The sequence below is a fragment of the Setaria italica genome, chromosome II (assembly GCF_000263155.2).
Source record: "Setaria italica strain Yugu1 chromosome II, Setaria_italica_v2.0, whole genome shotgun sequence".
NCBI classification, from domain to species: domain Eukaryota; kingdom Viridiplantae; phylum Streptophyta; class Magnoliopsida; order Poales; family Poaceae; genus Setaria; species Setaria italica.
The window spans coordinates 36215027-36226790 of NC_028451.1; positions in this window are offsets into that span (position 1 = coordinate 36215027).

Genomic DNA, 11764 nt, shown 5'->3' on the forward strand with positions numbered 1-11764 from the left:
CACGATTGCCTCGTTAGCACCGAGTAGTTGTTGATATGTGGTGTAATCAGCAACTCTTAAGAATTCCTCAAAAATTCTTGGCAAAATAAGATATTAGGGCTATGCTAAAAAAAATTTCCCCTAAAAATATATCAGATCACAGCAGAACGCTAAAAACTACTCTCTAATATTTCAAAACAGGCCATGTCATCATTCTGAATTTTATATGTTTTATATGTACAACACATTTTTCCCTACTCGCGCATTTGTGTGCTATTTACAGTGATACGGAATCAAAACTAAAACTTTTCCAACTAAATTGAAGTAGACTACCTTTTGCTACGGGAGCTAAAACGATTGAGCTAACTGTTGTTCTATCCCAAGCTGTCATATAGATCTCAATGCTTCTGCTTATGCGGCCGAGTTGAGTACGTCCTCGCGTTGGTCGATGACCGACAGATGGACGAAGCAAGAGCGCCTCCCGCAGCAGCAGGCCTCGAGGGAGAGCGCAAGCCTCAAGGGAGCCGACGACGAAGGGGTTTCCGGCGCAGGCCTCGAGGAAGAGCGCCTCCCGCAACAGCGCCGCGGGACCACCGGCGGTGGGCCCGCTAGTAAGGAACTTCATGGCCACCGCGCCATCGGTGCCGCGGTGGCGCCCCTTGACGGCGGCGCCGAAGGCCCCCTGGCCGAAGCAGCAGGTCTCCTCGTAGTCGTCCGTGGTACCCATGACGACGTGCGTCCTCTTGCGGGTCGGCTCATCTCCATCCTCTTCTTCTTCCTTCAACAAGCTCCACCTCCACGAATCGATGGAGGGTGGCCTCGAATCGGAGCGAGCAACACGAATCGATGGAGGGTAGCCTTCGTCGCCTCGTGCAATGAGCTTTTTCTCCTCTCATTCTCCTGTTATGGCTCCGATCACCTGCATCTGGCGAGGCTCGAGCTTGCTTGGGCTGGTGTGGAGAGAGGGTTGGGCGGCGCTACGAGCGGCCCTTCCTTGCCACGGCGGGCGGCCGCGGCTCGATGCGCGGCGCTGCCCTTCGTTCGGCGTTGCCGGTGTGGAGGGGCAGCCGGACTGGGGACACGCCGACAGCGGACAGAGGTGGCCCGGCAGGAAAAAAAACAAGCGTGCAGGTCGGGTGGACGGATTGGGGAGAAGTGATCGACGCGAATATATGCGAGGTGACGGGGTATTTTTTTCGCGTCGCGAAAAGATTGGGGAAAGTTGGCTGGACTGTTGGAGTGCTTTTTTTCAATTTTTCCTAAAAGAAATATTAGGGGTGAAATAGAGGTACTCTTAGAGTTGCTCTAAGCTTCCCCATCTAATCATGTATTAATCTGGCCCTAGGGCTCCTGGGGCTCCTGACTCTGTAAACGGTGTACACATCGTCCATTTGTGGCTTGCCGGCATCCGTTGAAAAGAATCAGGTGGGGACACTCATCCCCTCCATCGTTTTCCTAAAAAAAAAATGGCGTTGCGTTTAGGATTCAGGTGGGAGGATCAGGCGGGGTCAGGGTTTCCGTCGATTATCCTTAGGGGGCGGTTGCTAAACTTTAGTAGTAGCACATTGGATGTTCGGATGCTAAATAGGAGGACTAAACATGAGCTAATTATAAAACTAATTGCACAACCCAGTGCTAATTCGCGAGACGAATCTATTAAGGCTAATTAATCCATCATTCGTAAATGGTTACTGTAGCACCACATTGTCAAATTATGGACTAATTAGGCTTAATAGATTCGTCTCGCGAATTAAACTCTATATGTGCAATTAGTTTTGTAATTAGACTATGTTTAATACTCCTAATTAGTATTCAAACATCCGATGTAACAGGTGCTAAAGTTTAGCGGGGTGTATCCACACAGGCCCTTACGAGAGATATCGTGTGGAAGGTCGAACTAGCGGCGGCGCCAAAGCCGGTAACACGCTTCATGTAGGATAGCCTGTTGGGTGGACAAGATCACTCAAGCGAGAGAAGCAAATGGTTAAGAGGCAGGAGGATGTGGACATGATGACACTGATGCAGTTGGAGACGAGCAAAGAAAGATGAGACAGGAAGACTCGTCATTTATGCTTTAAAAGGATGCTGAGGAGAGAGTGGGCGATGCCTCATCAATATCTAAGAAAGTAGAAAACAGAATTCGTAACCACTGTCTGAGAAAATTAAATAAGCATATACCTAAATAATAGCTTTTGCCTTTTTCTAGTGATAATATACATTTAAATCTTACCAACTTAAATATCAAATATCTATGGAAATGCGCTAGTCCTATTTTTCAAATCGTGGTTTCGATTCGCACATGCATTCCACGAGAAAATATAAATGAGATGAGAATCGGGTGCTTAAGAGTCCATTCGTTTTATAAACAAAATGAACATGAATGTTGAGCAAATGGCGGATAGTATGATGCTTAGCTAGCCATGTGTGAAATAGGGCATGCAATTTGAAGGAAAGAAAAGAAATGTTGATTGTGCATCTTACTCGTATATCGTAAACTCTTATTCTTAAGATTTACACGTGCGAAAGATAGGAAATCGAGCTAAAGCTACAAAGGTAAGGCTTCTATAGTTCTATGACTCACTCGTCCGTGCCATGTTAAAACCATATAAATAGTGATTCAGGGTGTGTTTGGTAGAGCTCCATCTGATTCTGATTCTTTGTGGGAGTTGATTCTTCGAGAGAAGTGATTATGTGGCTGAAAGTGATTCCTGATTCTTTAGTATAAACTATAAGAATTAGGATGGAGAATCACTTCACAGAATCAGGAGAAGCTACTTTTTTTTAGCTCTCAGCCTCTTAGTTCATTTTAGAGAATCACTTCACAGAACTAGCAGAGAATCACCTCTCTCTGAAAAACTATTTAGCAGAGCTCCTGCTGGAATCAGCAGAGAATCAGCTCTGTGAGCTTTACCAAATACGCACTCAAACAAGATATTTCAAATCTCTATTCAAACCGGTCTGTTTGTACTACGCCAAAATTGTATATATATCAAAATTCTTTTATAAGATCCCTTAAAAAGAACAAACACATAGCTTTTATTGGGAAAAAATCTTGTCGAGTTTAATGGAAAGATTAGATTGAGCCCAACAATGATAGTGGTTGGGTTTGCAAAGCATTAAATGATACTGCTCCATTTTCTTTTGATGGGGATATTTCAAAAGTTATATTTTCACTAATGATAGTTCTATTTGCCATTGATGTAGATCGAGGCAATAAATTGCATAAATAATGAGGAGTCATTGAGGCAAACATTGGAGGGCTTATGAGAAAAAATGGTTTGCATTTATTAGATGGTAAGCATAGTTGTTTTTCTTAGACATTGTGCCAAGTTGAAATATCCCTATTAAAAGATAATAGAGCGAGGAGTAGCATGTGCATTACGTGTCCTAGGTTGGTGTTTATCATTTTTGTTTTCCAATACATGTTATGTATTTTACTACCTCATACCAAATTATAAATTATTTTATCTTTTCTAGGTACGTTGTTTTGATATATACCTAGATATACATTATGTATATTACGTATCTAGAAAAGATGAAATAATCTAGAATTTGAAATGAAATTACGTATCTAGAAAAGATAAAATAATCTAGAATTTGAAATGAAGGGATTGAAGTATTTGTTTTTGTTGTTTGACTTTTTTACAAAATCATATTCCTACTCTATTAAAGGACAGGGTATTGCTATTCTCTTCTAAGAAGGACCGGAGTTCGGAGCTATGGTAGAGTGTAGACTTTGGGGGTGTTTGGATATGAGGTGTTAAACTTTAACAGTGTCACATCGGATGTTCGGATACTAATTAGGAGAACTAAATATGAGCTAATTATAAAACCAATTGCAGAACCATGTAATTGCAGAACCATGTGCTAATTCGCGAGATAAATCTATTAAGCCTAATTAATCCATCATTAGCAAATGGTTACTGTAGAACCACATTGTCAAATCATAGACTAATTAGGCTTAATAGATTTATCTCGCGAATTACACTCCATCTGTGCAATTAGTTTTGTAATTAACCAATATTTAATACTCCTAATTAGCATCCAAACATCCGATGTGATGGGTGTTAAATTTTAACACCCTATTGCCAAACAGCCACTTTGTAAGTGGCATGAAATAACTTTATGCCGCGCCTGTCGACAACGTCCTACTCTGAGCGTGCAGCAGAGGTAATGATTAGGCTCGACTAGAGATGGCAATGGGTGCCTAAAACCCGATAGGTTTTTACTCCATTAGGGAACGAACGTGGGTCAATTTTTCTATCAGTGGGTTTATTAATGGGTAAAAAGTGAGACCCATCGGGTTCGCGAGCATGGATTTGGGAACATAGAACCCGAACCCGTGAACCCATAGGTTTTCTTAGACCCAGCCATATACTACTAGGGGGTATTTGGATACTAGGTGCTAAACTTTAGCAATGTCACATCGGATGTTCGGATGCTAATTAGGAGGACTAAACATGAGCTAATTATAAAACTAATTGCAGAACCCCTCTATTTCGCGAGACGAATCTATTAAGCCTAATTAATCCATCACGAGCAAATGGTTACTGTAACACTACATTGTCAAATCATGGACTAATTAGGCTTAATAGATTCATCTCGCGAATTAGACTCCATCTGTGCAATTAGTTTTGTAATTAGCCTATGTTTAATACTCTTAATTAGAATCCAAACATCCGATGTGACATGTGCTAAACTTTAGCATGGGGTATCCAAACACCCCATAAATAAGCATATATTTTTAGCGCACACCTCAATTTTGATATCATATATGTATGCGCTACTTCTTATCGTAACTTAAATTATTAAACACTGAACTTTGGTAGTTTAAGATCTATACTATACATTTATGTCAATGATATGAAGTGCTTTGTTAGCATGGTGTTATAACTTGATCTTACGGTTGGTTTACCTCAATGTTGCATGCATATGTAATATCTATATGTATATAACCTCAATGTTGCATGCATATGTAATATCTATATGTATATACATATAACAATTTTTTTTGCTTGATTTGGTACCCATGGGCGACCTGTGGGTACCCATTAACCCGATGGGCGTGGGTTTGGGCATAAAATTAAACCCATGACAGGTCAGGAATCTTTTAACGGGTGGGTTTTATATTCGTGGGCATGGATTAGGGATAACAAAACCCAACAGGTTTGTGCCTGTTGCCATACCTAAGCTCGATCTATTTTTTGGGTTGTACTGCGCTTTCTCCGGTGTAAATATATGGCTAATCCAAATTGGAACACATCAGAGAAGACATCTAACAATAGAACACTAAAGAAGCAATCAGTATGCGTGTGAGTACGTCTCATATGTGTGAGGACAGCAATGCAAACAAAGGAGCAACCAATGAAAATGAACGCTAAATGGTTAGGATGACAGGAGCCAATAAGGCAATAAACTGAAGCCAATATTGCCAGGACCATACCGTGGGATAGAGACCTATCGATAGGGACAGGGTGATAATGAAAGCAATGGGTATCTAAAAACAAAGGAAGGAAAGGAAAGCAAAACAAAAACAACAGACAACTGTCAGAAACTACAAAACCTACCATAGGATCACATCCACGGAACGAAATTGGGGAGGAGCAGCTTAGCAAGAAGCAGGCGAGGGAGTCGAGGAGGACCGAGGAAGACGATGGACGACTCGCCGCCACGAATAGCGGAGGACGCGGCGCATCAGGGTGTACAGGACCCTTGCGTGACCTGGACGCGGTCCCCGTCCGGACCACTGACGGCAAACTAACCCAAGAAAAAAAATATGGGAATAAGCCCAAAGGAACGAAATGAGGCCGAAAAAATAGAGGCACGGACGAACACATGAAGGGGCATGATGCAAGAACATGAAGGCAGGCCAGCATGCCCAATTCCAGCGCAAGGGCCGATTCCCTTCCCCCCCCCCCTCAAGTTTCTTACACATATGTTGGAGTTATGTCCTAGAGGCAATCATAGAGATGATGATATCTGATTGTATCCATGATTTATATATTGTGTTCATTGAATATCCATTAAAAGCTACTTGAATTGATCTACAATTATGTGAATTGGACGTGGAACTCTTTACTTGTATGGTTATTCTAAAAGTTGTCCTTAGTCGGAGTTCATGTGTGCACACACATGAATATTAGACTAGTACATGTAAAAGTTGATGACTATGTTTCACAAGTCATGAACATGGAGATATCAAACTAATAATGTAGGCACATATAGAGACATGTGCTAGGACTGACCCAGCACGAGAAGTAATTCTCTCTTTACACAACATGTATATCGGGGATACATCCCCAGTACCCGCAAGGAAGGAAGAAGTCAGACTCCTACTAGGATTCCCCTGTAATCCTACTAGGACTCATCCCGTGTAATCCTACTAGGAGTCCTCCTTGTAATCCGACTAGTACTCTGCCCCCTGGAGTATATAAAGGAGGGTAGGGGTACCTAGCTCGGCAGATCACATCTCAACACCCAAGCGCAGGGCGCAATATACAAGCACCCCCAAACAGGACGTAGGGTATTAAGCTACTCCGGCGGCCCAAACCTATCTAAATCCGTATCTTGTGTCCTCGCTTTTACCTTCAAGGTCCGGCGATCCCCCGCTACACATTCTGCTACCTCGGATACCCCTTGGTAGACGGCCAGTATAAAACACCGATAATGTACTGTTGGCGCTAGAAATCGGTCAACCAAATCCCAGCGGCCGACACACGACCCGGGAGAATCTGCTTAGCTCCTGTTCGGGTGAAAGCCCTGGTGTGGTTCGCGCGGCGTGCCAGCCAATCTGACCTGTTGATTGGCAAGGAAGAACACGTGTCAAATTCAGTAACTACGATCGGCTAAGTTTCCGATCGAAAGAGCCTATCGGCAGATCGGCCGATTTACTGTAATGAAGAAATCGGCTGTAAGACAGCACGATCCTTGTAGCCTTGTAGATAGAAAAATATTAAAGTAATCGGTACAAGGTACGTAGTGACAATACTAGGAAAAGATCTAATCGGCAATAGATAGATCTAGCAACAGAAAGTAACGAAAGCCGATGCTACCGATTCCTAGTAGGATAACTGGTGATAAAAACTAGGAAAACAGGTAAAAACCTATGAATCTAGTTGATATCGATAACTGATGAATAAATCTAAACGGAACGACAGCGATGCGCCGGAAGTTAAAGCTTAGATATTACTCGATAAACGGAACTTACAGAATCGGCCGGAGATCAAAATGATGCAGCCCTGCCAACCCGCACGAACTCGTGAGAAGAAAAAGTGATGGCGAAGTCGCCTGCTCGAAAGTAAGTATGAAGAATAAAGTAACTTGTTGTATTGATTGATTGTGTGATTTACAGATTTACAAAGGTAGCTATTTATAGCCCCCGTAAATAATCTTCTTAACCGACTAGAACTCTATCTCTAATTCAAACAGGAAACAAATATCTACGAGCACAATCCGTGCTAAACTAACTACCCCACGTTTCGTGGGCTGAACCCCACCTTATCTCTCCACCTTTCCAAGCCCATACAGGCCCACTTTAGTCTACCTTCCTGATCGGCTGATTTCTCATCAGCAAAGGATTGCCGATTGGGAACCTGGCGTATTCACTCTGAAGCGAAGTAAAAGCCACTTGACCGATTCCGCACTGTAGCACCTTTTGACCGATTCCCATCTGCACTCCTTCGATTTCTTTCTTCTTTGGCGCCGATTCTACTGATGACGAAATCCGGCGTCAACACATGCCCCCCAGTTTCGGAGTAAAACATAATCCTTTACTTCGAAATTCTTTACAACCTCTCCTCCGAAACGGCCGCAGTGAAATATCCTTCCGTTTCGCGGTCTTCCGGCTGATCATTGCAATTTGTTGAAACGGGCGCCCACGACAGCCACTACCCCGAAAAACTTGACGCGCCGGCGCAGTGAAAATTCCATCTTTACCCTTCTTTCAGGCACCCTATAAATATTATTTCACCGCAACTCATCTTCAAGCTCACACCCCTTTTCCAGCGCGCGCACTCCCTTCTTTCTTCAATCTTGCCATCGAAGTCTTCCAGCTTCAGCATCCAATCACTTCTTCCCCTTTTTCCTTCAATGGCGACCCCCCCCGGCAACTCTCCAGCACGCGATGCTCCAGGGACAATTCCTCCAGTGGAGGTAGCGACGGCCATCACTTCTTCAACAGATGCAAGGGCTTCATCAGAAATCCCAATGGCGGTTCCCCTCACAGCCCCATCATCTGCGCCAACGTCGGCAGCTACGCCGATTACTCAGAATTTTATCCCAGAGGTAAATACCGAACCCTCTCCTTATCGGCAATATTTTAGATCTGCTCCTTACATTCCCATGCCCTCTTTTCCTTTTTAGGCAGTTAGAGATAGAATTACCATTCACCTCACGGATAGTCCCGGCCTTGTTTGTCTTGGTCCCATGGGAAACCCAGATCCGGCGATTCTTATAGATTCGGAAACTGACCGGATACCCTTCAAACGATCCGATATGAACTTAAACCAATGGGCAAGTACTTTTAGATCCTGGCCGAACGAAACCCCTGGTTGGAGGGAATGGTACCAACGGGTGGCCGCATCAAGGAGCATTTCGTGGGATGAGCTTAAAATCGGCCAATGCATCAACCTTTCTCTGTCGCAAATGGAGAAAAATGAGCCGCTAGTGATGGCAGCTTCCTATTTCTGGTCTGATGCTCTTAATGCATTTTTATTTGGTCATGGTCCTATGACCCCCACTCTGGCCGATGTAGTCCTTTTGACTGGCTTAGATGTGTCCTCCCCTGACACGCCTTTCCAACTCCTGACCGTTCCGTCGCATCGGCTGGACACAAGAGGAATCGGCGGTTGGAAGGGCTTTATTAGTGATAACAAGAAGACCGGTACTGTTGAGAACAGGGAATACACCGCTTTCCTGATAATGTGGCTCGAAAAACATTTCTTCTGTGGAAGAGCCGCCGGCCCAACAACCAACACCCAATCTTTAGCCGAGGCATTGTCCAAAGGGAGCCGCATTCCTCTCGGGAAACATCTTCTGGGTGCCGTGTACCACATGCTCCACCAAATCGGCACAAAACTTTCCAAGGGAGAACCAATCGGCAACCCAGGTGGGCCTTGGTGGTTTGTTAATCTATGGTTGAACCTCTATATGAGCAAGATCACTCGGCAGCCAGTGGACCGTATGTCATTTCCCAATATTGAATCGGCGGAAGACCCTACCGAGCGTCGCCGATGTATGTCTTATGGCGAAGCAGCGTCAGCTTTTCCAGGTTGTGCATATTCTGCCACAAAAGTAGCCGAGTACTTTCGGTGCTTCTACAATGGATTCAATGAGGATGCTACCATCTGGTTTCCATACCAGCGAGACATCCCAGTGTTTGAGCTCCCCTCCTGCTTTGACTCAACTTCTGGCCGATTTGACGAGGGTCTCTATGAAGAGTTGATCAAACCAGGACTTTTACCGGCCAACTTCTTCTCGGGGAAAAACGCCCCCACATATGAGTTCTACAACCCATCTACTGCTGCTCGGCAATTCGGCATGGGTCAACTGCCGATACGGGTGTACTTCGCTGGCCAGATCAAGTTTAGAGAAGCGCTTAAAACTGGTGTGGACTATTGTCGGTTGCGAGACCGAGTTCCGGATTCCAGTACGATCAACTTGAATGAATGGCTATTATATCCATTTGCAACCCAGCCTTTCAAGCTTTGGTGGGCTGAATGGAAGCAGTTCTTATTCTGCCATTCAGCATCGGCATACTGCAACCTTCTGGATCCATCCAATATTGATCCTAACGCCGAGGTATTTTCCGATTACCGATTGCATTCTTTTCACCATAATTGAGCACCCAATGATTTCATTTTTCCTTCAGGCTGGGAATCAAGCCCCTCCTACGCACAGCCGTAGTGGCCGGCTAATAGAAAGTTATCCGTACACCACTTACCCTCTCATCGGCTATGACGCTCCATCGGTCGATGTGATTGCTGGCCGATCGAAGAGAGTTCAGAAGAAAGTCGTCAAGAAAACCAGTCGCCGAGTTCGGGCTCGTACGGAATCGGTGGACCCTCCTGTACTCGCATCGGCAGAAATCTTGACTGCACCGCCTCCGACCATGCAGAGTACTGATACTCCAGCCATTACACAAGCCGGGGCAGCTGCTGCCTCACTATTGCTGGAAGCTTTACAAGTGAGTTCAAGCTTTATCACTTCCGATTTGTCAACTCGGCATTAACCCTTAATAACTTTTCGTGCTTCTTAGGGCTCTTCTATGGAAATACCACAGTCAGCAACAATTCGACCGGAGGCCAACACGCCCTTGCCTTCATCCATTGAGGTACGGTACTTGTCTTATGGACTCCCTTCGGGTATTTGCATAACATATTTAACTGATCCTTTGACGCAGACTATCGGCACACCAAGCGTTCCTCGACAACCGATTCCTTCCCAGGGAGCCGGCCCAAGCACCGTGCCGATTGTCGTAGAATCTTCTTCATCGGATGAACCCATGACTCAGGTCACTGAACAAGGCACAACGGCTTTACAAGCGCAGCACGAGGAAATCCGTTTTAAGATGGTAAGTTTTTGAACCAGCCTTACCAGCCGATTTACTCTGCCCCCCTGCCGATTTACCCTTTTTTCTTTATTCTTTTCAGGAACAGGACTCTCCCAACAACAGTCTCTTCTCTTTCGCGGTCGCTCTCTCTGATGATGAGGAGACTTCTTCTCGCCAAGTCGCCTTAAGCTCCGTCCCTGACGACATCCGGGCTAAGCTTATCAATATCCGATCCCTCCTTCAAGGGGATATCGGCCGATTGGTAGAAGATGCTTCGCCGATTCGGCAGCTTTTTAGTGACGTCAGCGGACGCGTACCAGAGGAAGCGGAAGAGGCGTTGGCACCGGCGGCTTTTATTGAGTCCATGAGGATTCCCGTTTTTAGAGCCCTTCGTCATATGGCCGATCGCGCGAAACTGGCCAAGATCCGTGAAGATGAAAATGTTTTCAAGCACCAGGCCCAAGAAGCGAATCGGCTGATCCATGTCTTGGAAGATTCACGACTGGCGATCATTAGTGAAATAGATCGCCTCAAACGACGGAGAGCGGACCTTGCCAAAGAGATGGAACGAGTGACCAAAGCCATCAGCTCCGAAGAGCGCAGACTTCAAGAACTACCTTCGGCTATTGCCGATTTGACACGGGAGAGGCAGCGTCTTGCTCAGGAGGCACTGAGACTCCACCGCACCGCATCGGAAGTACCTGGATCGGCAGAAGAAGACCAACGGGTTCTTGATTCCGCCGATCAGATCCGGCGTCGGGCCATCACGGCTATCGATACCCTTTTGGGTAATCTGTAAAACATCGACCGTTTTGTACGAACATTTACTGCCGTCTTTGACTGACCTTTCGTGATGCCTTCTATTTACTGCCTTCCTTATTACCGATGGGACGTGGCCTCATCAGATTTTACTGTGTTCCCCCATAAATATCGACCCCGGCGCTTCCTCTCCGATAACACTGATTTTGGCTTCTATTTCATCTCTCCTTTTTCTCTCATCGGCGCAACTACTTCGTTATGGCTTCATCGTCGTCTTCTTCCGTCAACCAGGTGACGCTTCGCCTTCTCCTTTCAGATCTTAGGAAGCGAATGCGCTACCTTATTCCCTCTCATGTTTCAGCCCCAACGTCTTAGTCCAGAGCTTGTGCGCGCTATCGAGTGCCTGCATTCTGAGGATCCTCTGACTCCGGATGACAAAGTCCTAATTTTAGCTCATCAGGCGGAGCTTCAAGATCA